The sequence below is a fragment of the Podarcis melisellensis genome (assembly GCF_964234715.1).
Source record: "Podarcis melisellensis genome assembly, chromosome: 8".
Classification (NCBI taxonomy): domain Eukaryota; kingdom Metazoa; phylum Chordata; class Lepidosauria; order Squamata; family Lacertidae; genus Podarcis; species Podarcis melisellensis.
This window is the reverse complement of record NC_138540.1, coordinates 32,687,575-32,707,974: the sequence shown is the minus strand read 5'-3', so window position 1 is coordinate 32,707,974 and position 20,400 is coordinate 32,687,575.

Below are 20,400 nucleotides of genomic sequence, written 5' to 3'. Positions count from 1 at the left end.
TCAAATATCTAGAGGGCTGTCACATGAAAGATGGAACAAGTTTGTTTTCTCCTGTTCCGGAGGATAGGATTCATACTGCAAGAAATGAGATTCTGATAAAACATCAGGAAGGACTTTCTGACAGTAAGAGCCGTTGGACAGTGGAATGGACTCCCTCAGAAGGTGAAGGACCCTTCTTCATTGAAAGTTTCTAAACAGAAGTTGGATGGCCACCTGTCGGGAATGCTTTAGTGTAGGGATATCACAGAGTGGGCAGTGGGGTCCGGAGGGAGCACACTCCCCACCAGCAGGCAGTCGCAGTCTGCCTGCACGCATGACCCTGGGGTGTGGGGTACACCCCCCCCCCAGACAAGCCACGGCTGTTGGAACATCGTTCCCTCTGTCTAACCTTTTGCAGTCTCAGTAGTTGCCGGTGTGCTGTCTGTAACCTTTGTCCCTGAGCCCTTTTGTCTCCTTCATCATACACTGTGCAAGGGGAAAATGACGCGGTGGAAACAGGTGCCAAAATAACTTTGTACCACCCCACGATCTCGGGATGGAAGATGTGTAAAGGTCACAGCCCAAAATGTATCTGCCTAGCTTGCATATTTGTCTCAATAAAAGGAGGCTCCACAGGACTGGCCAGCAGCTTGCTTCAGCCCACCTGTGCGCAGCTCACATGATGATCAACACCTGTCTTGTGCCTTCACTTCACTTTAGTTGTGATTCCTGCATTGCAGGGGATTGGACTAGATGATCCCTCGGGTCCCTTTCAACTCTACATTTCTATGATTCTACCGTTGGCTTCCCTACTTTCTGCCCCAGCATTCCCAGTGGGTATCAGCCACCCCTGAGTGATACCTCAGTTCTAGGCAAAATCTGCTCTGCTGTTAAGCCCCAGGGCTCATGAACTAAGATAGATAGGAGATGCCTTGCCCCAGTTCCTCGGAATTGCTGCTGAGTCACTGCAGCTGCAACAGTACTGCAAGTTTATTAGAATATAAAAGGAGGGAAACACATGAGGAAATTAAATATTGAAAGCTCGGTTGAAATAATAGAGTCTTTGCTCATCATCATTTGCTTGCTTCCACCGCTCAGCCTATCTGTTTCGGCATTTGGTTCTGATTTATTGCATAATGGTTCCCCTTTTACACTGTAATGCAATTCATATCGCTTTTTAATGTACACCACACGGTAATGAGTGTACCAAAGAGAGTAGCAAGAAGATCCTGATTGGTTTGTCATGGTGGAAAATACCCGTTAATTATTTTGTCTATCTATATTGGACCCTTTCGCAGATTGAAAGTCATGTAAAACACACAAAGAGACTTTTTGTCAGTATTCTATGGTGAGAAGAAGATACAGGCCACACATTCACCTTAGATTTAAAGCAGTATCATACCACTTTAACCCTCACAGCTTCCCCCAAAGAGTCCTGGGAACTACAGTTTGTTAAGTACTAATGTGCCCATATGCTCCCTCCTCTTCTTCCCTCCTCCACTCATGCACTTGGCTTCAGTGAAACTATATTTATTTCTCAAACCACGGTTTCATGTGATGTCTGAACCAGGAAACTATGACTTACGGAGTCCTTCCAAACCTGCATATGAGGCCAGCATGAGAGCCTTAAATCACTGTTTCTCAGTTTGGATGTCAAGGTAAACTGTGACTTCAGAAAGTAGGACACCGTTGTTCTCTGTAGCCAGGCACACACAGGAATGAGCTACTGTGTCAAGAAGGGAGCATGGAGACACCCAGTTCATTCCCAGGCAGATAAACCATGGCTTATGCAGCTGGAGTCACCACATCTGAACTGACCACAGAAAGGCTGTCTGCTAGCCAGGGAACAGAGGCACCAGCTTCTTCAGAGGATTTGCGGGGGGGGGGCATCATGATGCCACGCAACATCCTGACATTGCATGTGCAATGATGTGAGGAATCAGGGGGCAAAGCCAAACACTCTCTGAAAACTGAGGGAGCCCAGCTTCCTCTAAAAATACATGGGGGGGGGGAAACTGCCTTAGCCCCTACAAGTTGGTGCCTATGCCAGGGAAGCATTGGAGAGGCAAAGAGAGGGAGATGTAACAGAGGATTTTGAGATGAATAGTTCTCCAGTCTCTTGAGTTTACCTCGACCAACAACTTCTTATTTAGGATAGAAGCAAAGGAAATGCCAAAATGTGAAGTATGGGTTAATTTGGATTGCTGACAGTCAGATATGCATAAAAATGAGTCCCTGTCCCAAGACTCCTCTGAATTTCCTTGCCACAAGCGTGTAAACCAGCTGAGGTGCCCCTATTTTGTCAGTTAACGTAGTCTCTGGGGTGCCTCTTGTAATAGCTTTGCCAGTGTCAAATGTCAGGTAAATAGTGCTCTGTTCAGGGAAAATGCCAGAAAACCATCCAACATAAATTATTTACAGGCCGACGTGATAGCCGATCCCACACGCCCTGGGACCCAGTAATGCTTAGTCAGGCCAGCGCAAGGACCTTGAGGTTTACAGAGATCTTGAAAAACAGACTTCTCTGCCAGTAGGCCTCCTTTCTCTTCAACAGAATGACAAGCAATGAGTTTCCAGATGGGGAGAGGGGTGGGATTGTTTCTGGGTGCCAATTCCAGGTGGGAGGAGGCAGGCAGGCAGGCAAAAGCCACCACATAGCCTGCTCCAGCTGGATTATCCCACCTCAACCTCCATGGGGCTATCTACCACCATGTGCCTCACCCGAAAGGAGAGAGAGGAAAGGAGGGGAAGACTAGGCTGAGGCACAGCCCACCCCTATCTGATTCAGGGGCCCAGCCTAGGGACACCCATCCCAGATTTAGCCCCAAATCAATTTTTCTAGATGATCCTACAGGGTGCCCAATGCCTCACCCCATAACAATCCAACCCAGCGCAATTCTGGACCATCTCCACCAAATTTGTTTAGGGATTCAGGCTTTTTCTGAATCATGGTTCAGACTACCACAGATCCTACTACAGCTGGACATCTCACCTCATTGACCTCCTAGGTTTCAAACTGGCACTATGGCTCTTGTCCCCAGTGCCCGCCTGTTTGTTGTTCCCTGGCTCAGTTGATCATTTCTAGGTGCTCCCACCAGTGGGCTGTCAAGGGTCACAATGGCTGTCAACCTCCCTTACAGGACTGGGTGACAAAGGATGTGTCAGGAAGAGGCAGTGTCAAGTTCTGGCCCATTTCTATAACCCAGGCAGGGCAGCTTAAAGGTTGCAGGACCATGGACAGCTCCAAGTGAGCAACTTACTCCATTGAAAGTTTAGAGCACAGAGGACTTGGAAGCCTTTTTCTCCAGAGTACCTCCTCTAGCCTCCACCCCCTTGGAGAGAGGAGACTTAAAGGGCCAACCCTCTAGCCTGAAATTGCCCACTCCTCCTATCACGCTCCCAATACTGCTGGACTGGTGATGTGCTGTAGGAGGCATCTGGTTCTTCTTGCTCAAGGGAAGGCATCAGCGAGAGTCCAGGCTCTGACCCTGTAGGCCCTGGTGGTCTGGGACATTCCTCTGGGAGTTCCTGTCCACCCACCTCAGGTCATCACACAATGAAGCAGTGGGTTACTATTAAACTGGGCGATGATCCAAATACCTGTGGCACTTGAATGTTCCCACAAATCTTTGCATGGACATCCCCCTTCATACAGGGATTTATGATTCATGGAAAGGAAACTTAGCTAAAAGTTGTATGGAGCTCTATGCACACAAAGGAGCCTGGATACAAATGTGGAATGGAAGCATCAGACCCCTGAATCAGCATTGTGTGTATTACAATCTACAAATGTGCATGACTTTTAATATTTTATACAACAGCGGGAGGGGGTGAATAACAAGACCGTCTATCTTAGAGATAAGTGTATTTTTCATTAAATTCAACACACTGCGGTTCATTTCCAAGAAATAATAAATTGATGATAGCAATGGAAACTGATTGCATTGTGATGGGCCATGGCAGCAAATCAACACCCTCTCACGCAGCCAAATAGAGGCTTGTAGGCAAAATCACACTTGATTCCCAGAGAGAGTGTTTCAAACAAATTTACAGGCAATGACCCTCAAAATTGCACATACAATAATGCAAATAATTATTCTCAGACATGCAAGCCAGGCTTCAAGCACTCGCCAGAATGAGACGCTTGTCTTGCTCAGTTGCACAAGCAGCAGGGCTCTGGGATTTCCCATTTGGAAACATTTGTGCGGGATGGTGACCATTAACTCCTTGCTTATTTGCTCTTGCATGGCCCCAGAATGCTTCTCTCATTTTGACCTTCTCTTCATTTAGACATGTGCACGAGTGACCTTCATATACATCCACTGAGAGCTTATGCTAATGAGCTAGTGTGGTGTAGTGGTTAGAGCATCGAACTAGAACCTAAGAGTCCAGGGTTCAAATCCACATGCAGCCATGAAGCTGACCTTGGACCAGTCACTTTCTTTCAGCCTAACCTACTTCACAGGGTTGCTGTGGGCAGGGCCATCTTAAGCATATTCGGCACCATGGTGCAAAGCTCCCTCTGGTGCCCCTCCCCAGTTTCCCAGAGTTGTCAACCTTTTTTAGGGAGGGTGGGGCTGCCGGTGGGGCTGGAGGAGGCAGGCAGCGGCTGGAGGGCAGCTCCTCCAGCAGGAAAGAGACGGAGGCTGGACGCAGAGCCTGCCAGCTCAGCTGGACGCTTCGTGCCATGGCAGACAGAGTACTTTGGCACGGCATGTCGGAGGTGGGCGAGGGCGATGAGCTGATGCCAAGAGGCACCACGTCCAGCCTCCGCCTCTTCCCTGGCACCCTCCAGAACTTGGTCCTGGTGCCCCGCACCACTAGCCTCTATGAGTAAGATGCCCCTGGGTGTGGGGTGAAATGAGGAAGGGGAAAACCATATACAGTGGTACCTCTGGTTACGTACTTAATTCATTCCGGAGGTCTGTTCTTAACCTGAAACTGTTCTTAACCTGAAGCACCACTTTAGCTAATGGGGCCTCCCACTGCCGCCAAGCCGCCGGAGCACGATTTCTGTTCTCATCCTGAAGCAAAGTTCTTAACCCGAGGTACTATTTCTGGGTTAGCGGAGTCTGTAACCCGAGGTACTACTGTACAGTATGCCACACTGAGCTCCTTGGAGAAAAAGGTGGGATATAAATGCAATAAATAAATTAACAAATAATAATAATTTTGTCTCTGTTCTTCAGTTCACATTTTTCCTTTTTCTCCAATACTCAGACTAAGCCCTGGTGATGATCTGCCTGGAGGGCATAAGTCTTGAAAGATGGGTGCTGACATTCAAAACGCCTTCCGAACATTAACACACAGGGTCCCCTGTTCAGATGTTGTGTCAAATGCATTAGCAGTGGGCATGCTCTGCTTCCCTTCTTTGCATTTAGTGGACCAGAAACATTTTCACATACAGAAGCTATAAATGCTGCAAGTTTTAAAAAGCATATGGATCAAACCAGCCCCTTCAAACAAACTTTCCAAAAGTTGTGTATGTTTGTCAATTTGACAGGATGTGTAGTTAGTTTCTTTTATCACGGAGCAAGCGTGGGAATATTTGGCTTTTACAGAACAAGAAAACCCTGCAGGAGATGAGCTGCATGAGGCTATTAGCAGATTTTCAACGTAAAGCTAATTGATAAAATCATTGCAACCCAGTTTATATCTTCCTCCCCAAACAAAAGGGAATACTTCAGTTTGTTTATTCCAAATATACTTGACACATTAATTTAACATGAAACGAAAGGGTTTAATGAAGTCTGAAGAGAATTGCTATCTGCCCTTTGAATGAGTTATCTAAAATGCCACTTTATTATGCAAAGCTATGTAAAATAAATTGCATCCCAGCCCTTGTTCAAAAAGGAGCTTATCACAGGCTGATGTTTACAGAGAAATGATGGGAAGATCTGGGGACCATTCCTCGACTTTAAAGACATGGGGGGAATTTTTTGATATTTTTTTTAGCACCAACAGTCTTGTATTCAGAAGCAGCTAATTTGACATGCAGATAATTATCATCTTGCTTTGAAATGTGATTAAGTGTAATTATATTCAGCTGGAAAAAGATATACTGAACAATGAAAACAAAATATAAGCACTGAGTCATACCATCATAGTGGAAAAAGGAGCCCCAAATAGATCACCTTTTAACCTCCTAACCTAAAGTCCTAATACATCACAAATCAAATGCTCCATATATCTTTGTGACAATTTAGATCAGGGATGGGGAGGCCAGATGTTGCTAGACTACAACTCCCATCATCCCTGATCATTAGCCATGCTGGCCAAAGGGAGTAAGGTCTTCGACAACATCTGGCAAGCCAGAGGTTCCCTGTCCCTGATCTAGGCTACAATTATAATGCACTTTCTTTCTTCCTGGGTAGACTTCAGTGCTAGTCCCAATCAGAGTAGACACAGTGAAATTAATGGACATGGCCAACTTAAATTCATTAATTTCAGTGGATCTACTCTGAGTAGTGCAATGCTTTGCTTCCAACCTGTCTTCTAAGTCCTTCATTTTGTCTGTCCTGAATCTTCCAACATTCATTTTCCTTGGATGTCCACGACTTCTAGTGTTACAAGAGGAAGAGGAAAACTTTCCCACTGTCCACTTTCCCCATGCCATGCCCAACTTTATAAACGTCAGTCATGCCATCTCTTACTCACATCTTCTCTAAACTAAAAAGTCCACAAGCTGTGCAACCTTTCATGGTGTAGTGGTTAAGAGCGGTAGACTCGTAATCTGGTGAACTGGGTTCGATTCCCCACTCCTCCATATGCAGCTGCTGGGTGACCTTGGGCTAGTCACACTTCTCTGAAGTCTCTCAGCCTCACTCACCTCACAGAGTGTTTGTTCTGGGGGTGGAAGGGAAAGGAGAATGTTAGCCGCTTTGAGACTCCTTCGGGTAGTGATAAAGCGGGATATCAAATCCAAGCTCCTCCTCCTCTTCTTCACAGGGGAATCACTCCATCTCCTTGATAGTTGGGATTGCCCTTTCCTGGACCTTTTCCAACTCAAACAATATTCTTTCTTGAGTGAGGTGTCCAGAATTGCACACATGATTCCGACTGCACTTGCACAATCGATTTGTACAAAAGAGATGATGGGCATGGCTGTCCAACGACATCTAGAGGGCAAAATGCACAGTGTCCATTCTAGCTCTAACCATTGTACCACACCATCTTTCAGCCGTTGGTTGTGCTGGATCATGCAGAATAATTAAGACCTTTTAACCCACCCCTCCTGATTTTGAAGCCCCTTTGTTTATTTTATTTTTTTACCGGATTTCTTTCTTTCTTTTCTAAAAAAGAATAAGAATAGGAATTTACTGCTTGTTATTCAATTTGGCGCTCTCATACATAATTTATCATTTGATATTTTCTTCCCCTTTTCCTTTTTGTTGCACAAAATAATGTGGAACATGGCTCCTGGCTCTAACTGGCTGGTGGAAAGTGATTTTTATCGTGCAGAGCCAAATAAAGTATAGCGGATAAACAATGTGTATTCATTGTGATAGATGCTTTACTCCAAACAGCCTCCCCAGGCACTGTCAATGACAGAGTACCTCCTGTTCGGCATTCTTCCCTTCCCTTCCTTCTACATGCTGTCTCCTAGGCAAAGGTTCGCTTCTTTCTGATAAACTTAAGAGGGCCGTAAGGAAAGAGGAAGGTGAAAGGAATGGAAAGGGAAAGAAGGTAGTTAGGACAAGGTGGCTTGAGAAGTCACAGTAAGTAGGGCAGGATCACATAAGGCATCACACTGCAGCAGAGAGGGAACTTCCAGCGTACACAGGGAAGCAAGGGGAGTGGAATTCAGTTCAGTTTGACTGTAGAAATCCTCACATTCTGAAACAATATGCAAGGTGAATAAACTTCTATAAATCTTGATATGCGGTTTTCCAGCCAACCAATGAACACAAAACATGCATATACTAGGGTAAAATGGGCACACATTAGTGAAAATAACATCAGAAATGCCTTATTGGCATATTGGCAAAATTGCATCGATAGATGATAGATAGATGATAGATGATAGATAGATAGATAGATAGATGATAGATAGATAGATAGATAGATAGGTGATTGATAGATAGATAGATAGATAGATGATAGATGATAGATAGATGATAGATAGATAGATAGATAGATAGATAGATAGATAGATGATAGATAGATAGATAGATAGATAGATAGATAGATAGATAGAGAGATAGATGATAGATAGATAGATAGATGATAGATAGATAGATGATAGATAGATAGATAGATAGATAGATAGATGATAGATAGATGATAGATAGATAGATAGATAGATAGATAGATAGATAGATAGATGATAGATAGATAGATAGATAGATAGATAGATAGATAGATAGATAGATGATAGATAGATGGATGGATAGATGATAGATGATAGATAGATGATAGATAGATAGATAGATAGATAGATAGATAGATAGATAGATAGATGATAGATAGATAGAGAGATAGATGATAGATAGATAGATAGATAGATAGATAGATAGATAGATAGATAGATAGATAGATGATAGATAGTATATTGGGGGGAACTGGCACTAAAAACGCTGGTATAAATTTTCCAAACCAATGTGGAAATGGGGAGAACTGAAGCTCAGAAAAATGAGCAATCCTTCAAGGACCACCGCTCTTTCTATGAACCGAGCTGGACCCTGCGCTCATCATCTGAAGCCCTGCTTCATGTGCCTCCTCTGCAAGAGGTCCAAAGGGAAGCAACAGAAGAACGAGCCTTTTCTGTGGTGGCTCCCTGCTGGTGGGAGGCTCTCCCCAAGAGTCATCTAGTCCAGCCCCTTGCAATGCAGGAATCCTGCTCACAGCTGTCCCTAGGTGTGCTCGAAGCACAAACCTTCTGGTTAACAGCCAGGCACACTGAGCCATTGCGCCATATGGAAATTTTGCATTTTACTTATTGTAAAGGCTTTTGGTTGTGTACGATAAACTTGGCTGAATAGTGATGGGGAGCAAGTGGCAGAACCTAGCCCCAGATAACTTGGGAGTTTGCAATGGATCCCAGCTTTCTCATCTGCTCAAATGGCAGGAAGTCACTGAGTAAGAGTGAAGGTTCTTGGGCATTATTCTAGAAGCAGCCTTGTCTTGCACCCAGGGAGAGAGCAACAGTCAGGCAACAGCAGGATCAGAGAGGTCAGGAAGGAAGGTCAAGAGGTATGCAGGGCAAAATGAGGAGAACTCCCCCTCTTCCTCTCAAGTTTATTTCCCAAGAACAAGTGCATAAATGCTTCTATCTTAGCCAGCCTCTAGGGATAAGCAATGTCTCCATGCAGTGAATTAAACATCAGGACAGATAGGAAGCTCATGAGCAATGCAACTTTCTGTAATTATTCTGAAATTTGCATATGGCCATTCCTTTTGGCTAAAAGCGGGGATTTGAAGATTCTGAATTATTAACTTCTTGTAGTAGTACCAACAGAAAGCATAATACTTGTTAAACATATTTCTTTTTTTAAAAAAAGAGAGGAGTAGATCTGTAACGCACCAACACTGTTCAACATGAACTTTTGATAGCCCTGTTCATGCATCATATAAGAACATAAAAGGAGCCTTCTGGATCTGGCTAATAGCCCATCTACTCCGGTATCTTGTACTCATAGAACTACAACTCCCATAATTGCTGACCATTGGTCATGCTTGCTAGTGGGTCTATTGGGAGCTGCAGCCCAGAATAACTGGTTGGGGAAGGCAGCCCTAGATCAAAGGTTTGTTGATGGTAGAAAGTCTGGAAAACACTGTGGCAGATTATTTAATTCTAGCTTTAATTGTTAACAGCATTAACCGTGATGCATGCTTTTGATATGTAAGTCATTGGGTTGTCTATTAACTTTTATGAGGAATTATGTGTTGTGGTAGATCATCAATCGATCATTAGTTTCATTTGTCAGAAACCACATGATTAAAATGTACAACAATTGGATTTTATTAAAAGCCCTCTAACGGGCCATCCTTTAAAGAAAATCAAAGATTAGAGGTCATTTTAAACTAGGGTGTGGTTTTGTTTTCCCCCCATCCCCTGAAGCAGGGCACAACTCTTGATAGCTAATTATTTTCTGTAATTTGAATTTTGGTTAATACATTATTTACAGGAGCTTAAATAGCAGCATTGTTTTCTTAATTGCTTCAGAAACCTTTAGTAGATTTGCTGGATTGAAATAAACCGATAATTACTCTAAAAAGTAGGCCACCTTGCTTGGCGAGTCATGGTGGGGAGGGTAATAGGCAGAATCCACCTGTTGTCAGGACAAGACCATATTATAATTAGAATCATCAAATTGTAGAGCTGGAAGATACCCAAAGGGATATCTAATCCAAGCTCCTGAAATGATGAAAGCACACCTATAGAATCCCTATAAAATCACAAAATTGTTGAGTTGGTTGCACATCTGGGTCTTGGTTTATTAATTTCAAACTTACATGATTCCTACGTGCCAATCTCACTGCCTAACCTCTTTTGATGCTGCCAGTCCTTTTCTTCTCCTGAGCAAGAGTTCATCTTCTTGAGTCCATACAGGTGACCATTTTAGCATACATTGTATCATCCATCCGCAAATGATATCTGATATTCCTTACCACGCATTGGGATGAAAAAGATCTAGACTAGATGGAAATGCTTGTGCTGGAGTAGTTTGGTCATTTGATCTTTAGGAGAGATAAATTTATTGGTGATCTATGCTCTCAAGTTATGGTCTTTAACATAGTGGCACCTGTAGTTTGGAATGCGCTTCCAATTAACACCATGCAAGCACCTAGGGTATTGTTAGGCAGAGGGCCTTCTCAGCAGTGGTGCCCACCCTATGGAACGTCCTCCCATCAGATGTCAAGGAGATAAGTAACTATACAACTTTTAGAATGCATCTGAAGGCAGCCCTGCATAGGGAAGTTTTGGATGTTTGATCCTTTATTATGCTTTTTATATTTTTTGGAAGCCAACCAGAGTAGCTGGGGCAACCTAGTCAGATGGGTAAAGGTAAAGGACCCCTGACAGTATAGTTCAGTTGCAGATGACTCTGGGGTTGCGGTGATCATCTCACTTTACAGGCTGAGGGAGCTGGCGTTTGTCCGCAGACAGTTTTTCCGGGTCACGTGGCCAGCATAACTAAGCCACTTCTGGTACAACAGAACACCGAAACCAGAGCAGCGCCTGGAAACACTGTTTATCTTCCTGCTTATTTATCTACTTGCACTTTGACTTGCTTTCGAACTGCTAGGTTGGCAGGAGCTGGGACTGAGCAACGGGAGCTCACCCCGTCACGGGGATTCAAACCGCCGACCTTCTGATCGGCAAGCCCAAGAGGCTCAGTGGTTTAGACCACAGCGCCACCTGCGTCCCTAGTCAGATGGGTAGGGTACCATTATTAGCTTTAGCATAAGCATTAGCATTTAGGCACCAGCTTAAAATTCACCTCTTCGGCTGTTGTCCTCATGATGAGTGGTCCAGCTATGGTGATGTCTTCATTAGATCTACTGATTTGTGACATGTTTTGTATTTGTTTGATGGGTGCGATTTGATTGTCAGTGTAGTGCTGTTCACTGCCATAGTATTTTTCCTTAAGGTTGGTGATACAGAAATATTTGCAAATAAATAAATAAATAAGCAAGCAAGCAAGCAAGCATGGGCTCAGTGTGTTTTGACAGTTCAGTGAAGAGAAACATGTTGGTTAGAGTTCACAGCAGCCCTGAAATTGTGAGGGTATGGGACTGCTTTTAAATGTGTCTAGATGTTCTTCATTATTTCAGATACATTGAATATGGCATGTTTTATTTTAACTGCATGGTTTTACTACCTTGCTGTTGTGGAGGCCACCCTGCAGTTGGAGGCCAGCCCATTATGGTGAATGGGGCACCAGCCCATGAACCTCAGTCTATCCTCAGTCAGTCCCTCATCTGCCTGCCTGCCTTCTTACTTAACAATCAGTCCAGAGGCTGTCAGCTTCCCCACCTTAGTTTCAGTATTGCCCTCATAGAACTCAGCAGGGAGGAGGATGGGGACAATTTATTGACTATGGCTGTGGCTGCACCTGCTATTGGCTCTGGCTCCACCTACTGTTGGCCTCCTGTCTTAACCCTAAGAGTCTCAATGGACACTAGCCACCATTTTTGCCCTAGAATTCTTTTGGAGGAAGGGCAGGATAGAAATTTAATAAATGAATGCATTAAATAAATGAAATAGAAGGGAAAGTTTGAAAATGGAAAGATACAGCTAAACCCAAATATCAGCTATTCTAGGATCTACTTCTAGTTCCAAAACTGGATGGGGTCATTCAAAAATGTGTCCTCTTCAAAGCAAACTCTCTGATTTTCAGTGTTTCGTTGGATTTAAAACTTGTAAAACCAAATCCCTCAAGCGAACTCCATCTGTAATCTAAGACACAGATTACATCATCCTTGGGGCTCAGGATAGTGTACAAAGGGGTTGAATGCAACATAAGGCACTAGTCCATCCTAGACCACACCATCAGCCTTTGGCCCTTTGGAGTCTTCTCTGTGTGATCTAGAATTTAATCACTGGTCCATCTTCAACCACAATAGCTGCATCCTGCCCTCTGATCTTCCTGTGCTAGACTGGAATCCTAGTTTTAGCTTATCTCCAAACTTGGTCAAGTTCTAACACCATATGATGTAATTTAGGTTGATGGAGATGGCTTGGCCCAAGGTCACCCAGTAAGCCTTGCAGCTGAATGGGGATTTAAATCCACACTTGCCTGGTCAAGTTTCATCCCTCCATTACAGCCTTCACCAACCTGGTGCCCTCCAGACATTGCTGGACTACAACTCCCCTCACCTCTGACCATTGGCCATGATGGCTTGGGCTGATGGGAGCTGGAGTCCAACAACATCCAGAGGATACCAGGTTGTGGGGAACAGATCTACTCACTATGCTGCAGTGTTTCCAATGATTCATCTCCTATGGATGGATTTTGCCCATTACATTCAAAATTTAAGTTGTGGAGGGGACATTATTAAGAAATATGGCTCCTCAAGCTTCATTGCAGCTCTAAATAAAATCGCTAATTTATTTTTCCTGGAAGGCTACCACAGGCTACAAAAATATGCTGAAGCATATTTAATGGAAGCAGAGGAGAAAATGGCAGTAATGGAAAATGTGTTGTGAAGTAGACCTATACATCTGGAAGAAAGCATCTATGAATATTGTCCAGCAGAGAAGTTCTCTTAGAACTGTAGGGGTTGCTGTAGTTACACAGAAATACATCTCCGGGACAGCATTGACTTAAGACAAGTGAGTGACAAGCTAATCTTTTCCTAAATAAAACATGAATTGAGAATAATGAAGATCGCTCTAACTTATGTCCTCCAAAAAGGAAATGGAAAGTGAGCAGATGGGAAGGAGCAGAAAGCTAAAGGCAGCAGCGGGGTGGGAGGGGACAGATCAAAAACTGCAATCAGTTGTCAAAGCCATTCTTATTGCTGCGACTTTTTTGTTTAGCTCAAAAGACTTCAAAGTGAGCACCCTCTGAGAATTTGCCCAACAGTTCAAAGGGCCTGAGAGTTGAAGCAAGTCGATCATCTCAAGATCTTACGGCATTTCTCTAAAGTGGTGGCTATCAAAAGCTGTGCTCCAGGGAAACCCTCCAGTTTCTTAGAAGCTTAACGGGAGTTTTTAAACGAGCACATCGACAACAGCAGACAAGCGTCCCTGAAAGTGAGCTGGCTCTTAGCCACAGATCTTCCCTGGAAACCCAGAGTTCCCCCTTGGGTTCCATTTAGATGGTCCTTGCAATTTTTGCAGAGGGACAATGAGTCGTAGCTGGCCTGGCCAGCATCTTCCTGCGTCACATATGACAGAATGCAATGTGCACAGCAAAACATAAGAACACAGAGAGCCAGTGTGATGTAGTAGCTAGAATGCTGGACTAGGCTCAAATCCCCATTCAACCATGAAGCTCACTGGGTGACCTTGGGCAACAGTCACTATCTCTTGGCCTAACCCACCATGAGGATAAAATGGAGGGGGCAGGAGTCATAAGAACATAAGAAAACCAATGGCCCATCTAGACCAGCATGCCATTCCCACAGTGGCCACCTAGATGCCCATGGAAAACGTGCAAGCAGGACTCAAGCACAAGAGCACTCTCTGCTTCTGAAGACTCCAGCAACGGGTATTCAAAAACATTGCAGCCTCTGGCAATGGATGCAGAGCATAGCCTACATCATGGCTGGTAGCTACTGGTAGCATTATCCCCCGTGAGTTTATCTAATCTTCATTTAAAGCCAGCCAAGCTGATGGTCATCATTGCCTCCTGTGGGAGCAAGTTCCATAACTAATGATTCTGCTCTTCCGTCTGTTATTTTACCTTGTCCAGCACCCTCCTAACTTGTGGAACATCTCACCTGAGTTGTCAGAGGACTCCTATTTCCCCCTCAGAGAACTAGGATTCCCAGAGGCACAACAGGGAAGGCCAGGGAAATGGAGAAAGGGGTAAAGAGAGAAATAATATGCGTTTATTTCAGTTCTACATTTTTTAAAGTTTGGGTTCATGGGATCTGGGGGTGATGGACTTGTGCCAAAAGCTTCATGGGAAAGTTAGGTTTGAGGAGGTTTTGTCCCTTTGCTGAACTTTCATTGAGATTGACAACTTTCTCCCAGTTTGCATTTTGAATTGGGATGTGGAATGAGGCGGAGGTGAAGGGGCCCGAGGCTTAAGAAATGGCCTCGCAGCTCAGAACCTCATGAGGTGCCACTCATGTCAATGACAAAAGTTAATGAAATGGGTCTCTATCACTGAGTGGGTGACCTATTGAAATAATTGAAAGTCTATTTGCCTGGGAAATAAAGCAGATTAGGATGGTTGCGAGGGAAAATCGCATCGGAAGATAAATGGCACCTGAAGCTCCGACCTTTAATGACCTCAGACGAACAATCTGGAAATGACATGAAATTCAGGCTTCTTCTTCTTTTAAAAAAGGAGGATAATTTATAAAGCATATGCCAGAATGAACAATGGCTATGGACAGGACTCGTAAGTATGTGGAGGTAACATGTCCAAAAACAAAATATTGCTGGGAATACCAAATGGGTTTGAAGAATGATCTGATTCAGGGCAAGTTTGTAGGAACATAGAAGACTTCAGGGCTGGGCGACCACAGGCCCAGCAGCCAGTTGTGGCCCCCATGCCTCTCAGTGTGGCCCTCAGGACTGTCCCTAGGCTGTGCACCTCACTGGTCCTGCTCCACATCTTCCTCAAATGCTTTTGCCTGCATGGAATGCATCACTGAACTGTGACTATGGTCACATTGAAACTGTAACATTTAAGGTCTTATGATACCACTTTAAATAGTCAGGGCTTCCCACCCACCTCCAAGACCCTAGAGAACTGTAGTTTGTTAAGAGTGCTAAGAGTTGTTAAGAGACCCCTAGTTCCCTCCACAGAACTACAATTCCCAGAGTTCCCTGTGAAGGGCAGTTGATGGTTGGTGTTGTGTATATAACCTACTATACAAAGATCCCCAAACTCCGGGAGGCAGTGGAAGACAGGGGTGCCCGGCGTGCTCTGGTCCATGGGGTCACGAAGAATCGGACATGACTAAAGGACTAAATCATTTGTCTGTGTAGCCCAGTAGCATCTACTCTGGCTGGCATCAGCTCTCCAAGGTCTCAGGTAGGGATCTCTCTCTCTTCACCCAGTATCTGGCCCTTCTTGGAGGAGAAGCTGGGGACTGAATTTAGGATGTTCTGCATACAAGACATGTGTTCTATCACTGGGCTATGGCTCCTCCCCTGTGGGGCTCACACTTGAGTGGCAGTTTTAGCACTCAAGCACATAGAATTATAGAATTGTAGAGTTGGAAGGGACCCAGAGTGTCAGCTCACAAAAGATCACCCTGTCAGATTTTAATACTGCTCTCACACACGTGAATTTAATAACAATACAGTAAAAGAAATGTAATGTGATAAATCAGTCTTTGCGCCTGAAGACTCGAAAGTGAACGATGAAAGTTCAATTTTTAAACAGAAATCCATGTGGGGGTGGGATCCAGGAAATTACAGACGCACTAGTTTAGTGCTGTTCCAGGAAAACAGCTGGAAAGCATTACTAAAGATAGAATCAACAAATGTATAGAAGAACAAGCCTTGCTAAAGAAGGACCAGTATGGCTTTTACAAGGGAAGCTCACTAACCTTGACAAAGACACTCACTAAAGTGTAGCAGCCATGGGATAAGAGAAGGAATAAATGGACCATTCTCACAATATAGAGATGTAGGAAGTGGAGTCTTTAGCTTGAATGTACTAACCACTAAACTGAAAGGTCTTCCCTACAGGTCTGAAAAATGTGAGTTTTGAGAAGGAATTTGGAGGAAGGAGGAAAGGTGGCCTTACAGAGACATTATGGAGGCAGTCTCAGACATAAGGGGCATTAAGGGAGAAAAAGGAGTGATAGAGGGAGCAGCAGACTTTTCGGTGAGCAAAGGTGATGGATTGTTGGGATTAGGGCTGCCAGACCTTCAGGTGTGACCTAGTTTCTCCAGGTTTGCCTGGTCCCCTCTAGATGACAGGGGGATCTCCAGGTGCATGAGAGTACCTTTAATGATGATGATGATGATGATGATGATTAGTGTGCATACAACTTGCAAGCTTCAGCAGAGCAGCAGCTGGCTGCAAATTGCAGCATAGACACTCTGGGCATGGGGTCTGCCCATCTCCCCTACACTTCCCTGTCCAGGGCTTGCCCCCATAACATCACCAGGTAGCAGCCCTAGGTCTCAGGTTTGGGCCCTGAAATCTCAGGGACTGGGATGTTCCTCACCTGGCAAATGTAGTTGGGATATAAGTGCAGAGAGATAAGCAGGGAGCAAGACTATAGAGAGGTTTGAAGGTAAGGACAAAAAGCTAGCAAACCAAGATAGGGACTGGGGGTAGCGTGGGCACAGCAAACCCAGAAATATGAGAGGGATTCATAACTGAGTCAGCAGGCAGGGCTGAGGGGACCCAGATGGACTAGAGAGGAGGAGATTGCGGCAGTCAAGACAAGAAATGACAATACTGTAAACCAGAGGTTTGGGCGGCACTTATTTTCATCTTGCGAAAATAAGAAGCTGCCTTATACCAAATCAGATCATTGGTCCAGCTACCTTAGTAATGTCTGCATAGGCTAGGAACAGCTACCCAGAGTTTTACACAGGTCCTTCCAGCTCCGACCAGGAGATGTAAGCATTTGTGCCTGGGACCTTCTGCATGCAAAGCAGATGCTCTGCCGCCGAGCTAAGGATATTCAGCTTGCAATTCTGTTTTTATTTTTTGCTTGAATGGCAACCTCCCTATCTCTCTTGTAAATAAAATAAAATAAACCACTGAAAGAACTGCAAATGCGTTTAAAGGAACCTGACCACCCCACGTGCCACTCTGAAATGTGCCAGCAACAGCAATTTCACTTACAGCGTGAATAAGCCAAATATAATTTAAAGTCACCAGTCCTTCTTAGGCTTGATAAGGATTTAAAAAAGCTGCTGTTTACAGATTTGCCAACCCACCCGTCCCCCCACACCCAAAGAAACCCAAAGCGTTCCCAGAAAAACACCCCTAAGTTCTATTATGTACATTACTCAGCAGGACTCAGCCTGTTCTCTCATCAGTTTAAAGCTGTTACATAGCAGATTATGGGCTAAATGTCAACATTTGGGCGATCACGCTGATTAACTGTGCATGAAAGATGCCTCCAGTACAAGCTTATTATGAGGCCAGAAGCAGAATCAAAGATTTTTGAACTACCATTTATATATTTAGTCCTCTTATCCCTGCCGTTAGGTCCTGCTGTGCAGATTTTCTTTCATGGGGAGAAGGAGGAGAGAGAAATTATTTCTAGGGCCTTCATTAGTGCTCTATTACTAGCAAGTGGTTGCATTTTATATGTGCAATGTCGACCAATAGATTGAGCCTATTCCCAAATCATACTCTTTCCTGTGGCTACACACAACCTTTTCCTCCTCCTTCCTATTCTCAATCGTCCTCATCATCACTGCTTTTTTCTAGGGATGCTCAAGGGTACACCATATTGTTACCTTTTCTTCTAGAAGAAAAGCACAGGTTAAAAGTGTGGCACATACTGTTACAACTTCGGGGTGAGTACTGGCACTATTTTTTTCTAGAAGGAAAGCACAGGTGATAATGATACATTTCTTACCAGCCCTTCACCAGGAGGTCCCAGTGTATTTAAAATTCAGAATTAAAAACAGTGAAAACAAATTGTAGTTGCAGGAATGGGGCGGTACTGAAAACACCAATTTCAGATGCCAACGACCACTAAGGCATGTTGTGCATTGCACGAAGCAAGAATAGAAATGTATGAATTTCAAGGATAGTGGATCTGAGATCCTTATACCATATCAGATCACTGGGCTATCCAGCTCACTATTGTCTAAACCAGTGTTGCCCAAACTTGAGTCTCCAGCTGTTTTTGGACTACTGTGGCCATCATCCCTGACCACTGGTCCTGCTAGCTAGGGATAAAGGGAGTTGTAGTCCAAAAACAGTTGGTGACCCAAGTTTGGGAAACACTGGTCTAAACTAACAGGGAACAGCTCTTTAGGATTTCAGGAAAGGAGTCTCTTCCAGCCCTACCTAGAGATGTTATTGGGGGCTGAGCTTGGGACCTTCTGCACACAAAATAGATGCACCACCATTGAGCTTGGGCCTTTCCTCAAGACAGTGGGTGGGCAACAGCACTTGCAGTTAGCCCCTATCAAGCCCCACTCACAGGTACAAAAAGTAAGAACTCAAGCCTGCACAGGTTTTCCCTGTCAAAACATGGCCTCAACTGGGTTCAGTCTTGTGCACTGCAGCGCCTGGGCTCTTTATCAGGTAGGAGAAATTGGATGCATACCGAAAGTGGCTAGGCGAGGCCTCTTTGAAGGGAGATCAAAGCAGCACCAATGTCTCTTAAAATAGCACTGTGCATGATTCTAAGGCCTCAATTGCTTTCTTCAAGCTGTTAGAATTCTTTCTCCCACCCCTCCAGTCAATGCTGTTTCAATGAGAACACATCTAACACAACATGCTCAGACATCCAGAGATAGATCACTTGCATATTTCATGACAGAGACTTTGTGCCGACATTTTGATGAGTGGTTTGGCTAAACTCTCTCTCTCTTTTACAGGCTGGGCTCTAACTTTAATGGCATCTTGGACTGTGTTGCAGAGAGGCCCCTATCCATTGTCAGCCTGGGCTTTCACCGGGTGCTGCTGCCGTCTGAGTCCTCAGCCCTGCTATCATTTCATCTCCTTTATATAACTTAATTGTCTGTATCTTGGTAATGTAACAGTTAGCAGAGCATTCTTCTGCAGGCCAGTTAATAAAAATGGGAAATGATTCACATTAGCAGCTCACTAAATGTGCAATAGCAAGTTCTTTGCTATTTGTCAACCTGTTTTGGTCTGCTATCATTATGGCAGGCTCTCAAATGGACCAAAAGAACATCATAAGAGCCTGCTGGATCAGGCCAACAGCCCACCATCCTGTACTTCCAGTGGTCCATCAGATGCCCCAGTTGGAAGTCTGTAAGTAGGACCTGAGCACAAGAGCAGCTCCCGTACTGCAGCTTCCAGCAATTGGTGTTCAGAAATATTACAGCCTCTGGCCAAGCATGCAGACAATAGCCTTCATTGCTAGTAGCCATCAGTAGCCTTTATCCTCCATGAATTTGTTCAATTCTCTTTGAAAGCCGTCCAAGATGACTAGCTAGCTTCTAGAGGTACGTAAGGATTCTGAGGATTTTTAAAATATGAAAACAATTAGATTTTAGAGGGTTCTTTTTTTAATCAAACTCTGAGCATGACAAAGGCTGCATCTTTCTTATAAATATAATTTGAAAATAGGAGAACTCCAAGAAATGCACTTTACAGAATGTTGTTACAGGATATCAAATCCCTTTTAATACCACCATAGTTCTCAAAGTTTCATGGCGGGGTAGGGGAGGAACAGTTAAATGGCGTTTAGATTTCTGGCATTAAGAGCCATTCCAAATCTCCTTGTAGTCTACTTAAAAATAACCATAAAAGAACTTAATGTCAATGGATTTGCCTTCTGCCTTAAGCACACAAGCTGGAACGAATGCAAAGGAAGGTGACCAAGATAAAGCATCTGGAAAACGAGCCTTATGAGGAATGGTTGAGGGAATTGGGTAAGTGTAGCCAGAAGCAAGTCTTCAAACATCTGAAGGGCTTTCACATGGAAGATGGAGCAAGCTTGTTTTCTGCTGCTCCAGAGGGTAGGACCTAAACCAATGGATTCAAAGGACAAGAGATTCCAACTAAACATTAGGAAGAACTTGCTGACATTCAGACTTGTTTGACAGTGGGCTCCCTCAGAAGGCGATGGGCTCTCCTTAATTGGAGGTTTTTAAACATAGGGATGATGGCCAACTGT